This window comes from Cavia porcellus, unplaced genomic scaffold (genome assembly GCF_034190915.1).
Source record: "Cavia porcellus strain 051 isolate PalLab524CR breed Dunkin Hartley unplaced genomic scaffold, mCavPor4.1 scaffold_11, whole genome shotgun sequence".
Lineage (NCBI taxonomy): Eukaryota > Metazoa > Chordata > Mammalia > Rodentia > Caviidae > Cavia > Cavia porcellus.
In genome coordinates this window covers 45,708,770-45,714,334 of record NW_026947494.1, presented here as the reverse complement: position 1 = coordinate 45,714,334, position 5,565 = coordinate 45,708,770, and the positions used below count along the sequence as shown (strand labels likewise).

Genomic DNA, 5,565 nt, shown 5'->3' with positions numbered 1-5,565 from the left:
TATCAAACATAACAAAATAGTATAAAACCACTAAAGAGAATGAAAGAATTATAGGGCATTCAGAACCAAATAACAGAAAATGAACAATGGCTACTGTATTATCTCATTTTCCATAGAAAATTTGTTTATACTATTACACATAATACAATTGAATAAGATACAACATGATAGAACCAAAGGAAACAGAAGAGCAAAAGGATGATAGGGCTTCAGAGTAAGATGATATCAAATTAGCACTAGCTATTATAATGACTGGTTTTCTTCAAAATAGCTGTTCATACCATCACAGATAATAAAATCAAACAAACCAGGATAAATCCATTCCAACTAATGAATGCAATCATTATAAGGCTTTAAAGCAATGCAATGGGGGAATCATGATTACCACAAACTCTTATGTACTCTTATCACTTCTTACACTAGGGAGACTATATGGTATTTATACATGTGAGTTTGATTTATTTCACTTTTGAGTATGGTCTCCAGTTGTGCCCATTTATTTATAAATATCTCAATGTGATCATTCTTTATAGCTGAGTAGTACTCCACATCTTTTTTATCCATTCCTCAGTTGATGGACACTTAGGTGGTTTCCAAGATCTGGCTATTACAAATTGTGCTGCTATAAACATGGGTGCACATATATCACTGTGATATAATATTTTCAGTTCTTCTGGGAATATGCCTATAAGTGGAATAGCTAAGTCAAATGGGACTTCCAATCCCAGCTTTTTGAGAGTGATTGACCTCCAGACTGACCTCCACAGTGATTGCACCAGTCTACACTCCCACCAACGGTGCAGGAGAGTTCCTTTTTCCCCACAGCCTTTCCAGCATTTGTTGGTGATGGCCATTCTCTCTGGAGTGAGATGGAATCTCCATGTTGTTTTGATTTGCATTTCTCTAATGACCAATGATGATGAACATTTTTTCATGTATTTATTTGCCATTTGTTTTTCTTCATCTGAGAACTTTGTATTCATCTCAGATGCCCATTTTTGGATTGGGTCCTTGAATTTTGGGGGTCTGATTTTTTTTCTTAATTCTTTATATGTTTTAGACAGAAGTCCTTTGTCTGAGGGACAGTTCACTAAAATTTTTTCCCAGTTTGTGGATTTTCTTTTCACTATGCTGGAGATTTCTTTTGACATGCAGAAACTTTTTAATAAGACATGATCCCAGCTATTGATTCTGGGAAGTAGTTCCCGTGCAGTTTGATTCCTGTTCATGAATTCTCTACCTACCTCTATATCTTCAAGATTTTTACCTACTTTGTCTTTCAACAGATTTAGTGTTTCTGTTTTAATATTCAGATCTTTGATCCATTTAGATTTTAGTTTATTACATGGTGAAAGGCATGGATCTAGTTTTAGTTTTCGGCATATGGAAAGCCAGTTTTTCCACCACCATTTATTAAAGAGACTGTCGTTTTTCTAGTGAACATGCTTGGCCCCTTTATCAAAGATAAGGTTGTTAAGTGTTCAACTGTCTTTCAAACATAAAACTATTACTATGTAGAAGAGTGAAAAAATTAGCAAGAAACCTTTCCCTTTACTTAGGAGTTTTTTTGATATTGGTATTAACATTACAATTTTAAGTGATTTTGTGTGTATCATGGACAAAACAAAAAATGACTATGTTAACATTATTAAGAACCAGTATTTTCTTTTTTTGAAAATAGAAGTCTCTTTTAACATTTATTTTACTTTCTTGTAAACATGCATTAACTATACATATTTATGGGATTCAGCTGATATTTCCACATGTGCATACACTGTACACTGGTCAAATCCAATCTCCCTTAAGAGGATTTCCTAAAGACCAAAACCCAAAGGAAATAGCTGAGTTATCATCAAGGTGAAGGCCAAGGAATCATTAGAAACCTCACTGCAAAATACATAAATAAAACCTTACTTCCAAATCAGCAAAATGACAGAAATGTGTGTCATTACCAGTAATTACCCTTGATTTTTAAAAATTAATTAAGTTTAGGGGCTGGGGATTTAGCTCAGCAGCGTAAGCACCTGCCTTGCAAGCAGGCAGTCGTGAGTTCGATCCCCGGTACCGATAAAAATGAAAAAGACAAAAAAAAATTAATTAATTTTATTGGTACATTTTAAATATGCATAATGATCACTTTCATCATAGGAACTTTGTACCTATATATGACTGATCTCAGTTCTCCTTTTCCCCATTCCTTTTTCTTCCCTTCAATCCCTCTTCCGCTCCTTATTTACAAATCTGTTTCCATTTTCTCTTCTTTTCTATATCCTCCTCTTTTTTCCCTAGTTTCCTTTCTCAATTGAACATTTTCTTCCTATTTTGTAAGATCTAGTATATATTCTGGTTCATATTTACACTTTCAGTTTCTCACACCAGAAACAATGTGATATTGACACGTGTGCCTGAGTTATTTCACTTAAGAGTATGCTTTCAAGGTACATCCATTTACCTGTAAATGACTCAAGTTTATCCTTCTTTGTGACTGAGAGGTACTCTCCTGTGTTAAAAAAAATTACATTTTTTTAATCCATTCATTGATTGATCGGTATTTGGGTTGTTTTCAAGAATTAGCTATTACAAACTGGGCTTATGTAAACAAGGGTGTGCACATATCACTATGGTATGCTTTTAATTCTTTTGGGAAGATGCCAAAAAGAGGAATAGCTGAGTCAAACAGAATGCCTCATTTTAGTTTTTTGAGGACCCTTTTTGATTTTGACCGTGGTTGCACCAGCATACACTCCTACTAACAGTGAAGAAGAAGAGCCAGTATTTTTAATATGAGAAAAGAGAAATAAATATAAAATCAAAGAAGTTGCTGGGCATGTGGCACATACCTATAATCCCAGACTGAGGCAGAAGGATCTCAAGTTTATGGCCAGCTTGGGCAACTTAGCAAAATCCTGTATCAATAAGAAAGAATGAAGATACAGTTCAGTGGTAGAATACCCCTGGGTTCTATCTCCAGTATTTCAAAAAATAAAAGAGATTTTATAAAACTTATGTTAGGCAGGCAGTCATGAGTTCGATCCCGGGTACTGATAAAAAGGAAAAAGACAAAACAAAAACAACTTATGTTAGAGTCATTTGCATTTGGCTGAGTGCTAAATAATATAATACACTTATTAAAATATGGATGAAGAACCCAAAGAGCTAAGTGACAGAATGGAGGCTATGTGAGAACTTGGGAAATTCTTAAAGAGGATGAATCTGGTTCACTTAAAGCTAAGCTAGAAGACACTCTTTTCAAGGCTAAAAGAAAAAAATTTGCCACCTTTATGTGGCAGTAGATGGACTGAAGCTAATGGAAGACCAAGATTTACAGCCTAGTAGACAGATACATACATTAAAGTTGTTGGAGTACTTTGTAGAACAGTAGTTTGATCAAAATCCTATCAGTCAGATTGAGATAATTGTAAATAGAAGAGCTGAAAAACCAACTGAACTCTCAGGAAACCCAAGGAAACACATAACATCTTTGAAGAAAACTGTAGCTATGACCTGTCATGGAGAACCATCTCTTTATAATTCCTTAAGCACAGCCATGCAGACGCTAAAACACATGCCTGGACATAAAGTAGAAGGTCCTCATTATCTTTAGTAGCCTTACAACTTGTGATCCATTCAAAATGTATGATTTAATTAAGACCCTAAAAGGAGCTAAAATCACAGTATCTGTCATTATGCTGTCTGCAAAGGTTAAAGTTTGCCTCATGCTTCGGAAACTAGTGGACTGCCTCGGTGTACCATTGTTGCTTTGCCTGATCAAGATGCAAAACCTTCTTTCAGAATGTGCATCTGGGTATCAATCCTGAGTCAGGGCTTACAGCAGGAGCCTATTTCTGCCCACAGGGTCAGGCAAAGTATTCTGAGCTTCCTGGTTGAATGTAAAATACATGGCCTTACTTTGGTCTCTGCTCCCCAGTCAGCGGAGACTTACCATCATTTGTTTCCTTTGTATGCTTTTCCAGAAATTTCCCAAGAAGAATAGAAAAGAGAAAGATTTTTTATGGATATCAGAGGAAAACAAAGGACCAACATGTCTCAGTTTGCAATGTCTGTCAAAATGTTTTCTGTGTGGACTGAAATGTTTTCGGTCATGACTGTCTCTACTGTTGTCCTGGCTGTATTTGTAAGATTTCAACTCCTTCAGCTCTGCCCTGTTGAGAGTGAATAAATCTTTGATTCCATAACAAAGGCCAGGATCTGGAAGCAACGCACAATTTCTTTCTGAATGTCTCGATCACTCAGCAAACCTTGCAGAGCAGCTATTCATTGCCAAGATCCTAGGCAACGAACAAATAGGCACTAGAAAGAAGATAAAAGCTTTAACCTTGTGGACATATCAGCTCCTAGTTTTAAGGGAAACAGACTTACAAAGCGGTCCACCTGAACTTAGCCTGGTGGCACCTATAATCCCAGCACTCTGGAGGCTGAGGCAGGAGAATTGCAAGTTTGAGTCCAGCCTGAACAACATAATAAGACAGCCTCAAAATTTAAAAGAAAGTGCTGGGGATATAGCTCACTGTGAAGGCCTTGTTTTCAATCCCCAGCAATGGAAAAATGAAACAAAATGCTAGTTGTATGCCAGGGTTAAAAAAGTGGGCAGGGAATCTATCAGACAAATTTCGTTGCAAATCTTATATGTAAGGAGTCAAGCAAAAGACAGATATGAACAGGGAGCCAGGCTGATACAGAGGGAAACCCCTAAAAGCAGTTGCCCCATCTGAAGGAGGCTGCTTCTGACAGGCTAAGAGTTGAGGTCTAAGGGAGATATGATTTCACTTTATATCCCTTTGTACTTTTTGAATTTTATACATAAGGTGTGTTACCTATTCTGAAAAATAAAAAATAAAGTCATAAAAAAAGGTAAACATTATTCAAGCCCAGCTTATTCTGGCCCCTCTGGTGCCATATATTTTGGTATTTAAAGAGAGATTTTAAAAATTATCATACTGCAAAACAAAAACAAAACATGATTCTTTAGAGGAAAAGGAGGAATCTGTAATCAGTGATCTGTAGTTGACTGTGAATGTGTTGTATAGACCAATAGTATCAGACTTATCCAAGAGTGCCTTAAAAATGCAAACCTGACCAGCGCATGGTGATGCATGTTTGTTATCCTAGTATTTGGAAGACTAAGGCAGGATAATCTCAGTAAGTTTGACACCAGCCTGAACTACATAGCCAGAACTTGTTTCTAAAACAACAACAACAACAAAATGCAAACTGTTGGCCACCGTGAAAGTGTTAAATAACTCTAGGGTGGGCTTGGTAATCTGTGCTTCAATAAATCCCCCAGGAGGTCATGTTAAATGCTGTAAGAACTGCCCTAATCACATTACAGAAGTATTTAGTAACTTAAAAACAGACCCTCGAGAAACTGAGACAAGAGGATCACATGAGCCAGAAGTTCAAGATTAACCTAGACAATATAGGGGGACCCTGACTCAGAATAAAACAACAAAACAAAACACCAGATCAGGTTACTGGAATTCCACTGAACTTCTAAAACAATTCAATTAATTTTACAGAAAAGAAATCCAAATACAGAATTGCCTT

The 5,565-nt window shown here is 36.4% G+C and overlaps 1 pseudogene; it reads left to right on the top strand.

Annotated features, from left to right (window-relative positions):
• The first annotated feature begins 3,135 nt into the window (after positions 1–3,135).
• Positions 3,136–4,180, top strand: LOC100722632 (general transcription factor IIH subunit 2-like; annotated as a pseudogene).
• The last annotated feature ends 1,385 nt before the right edge of the window (positions 4,181–5,565 follow it).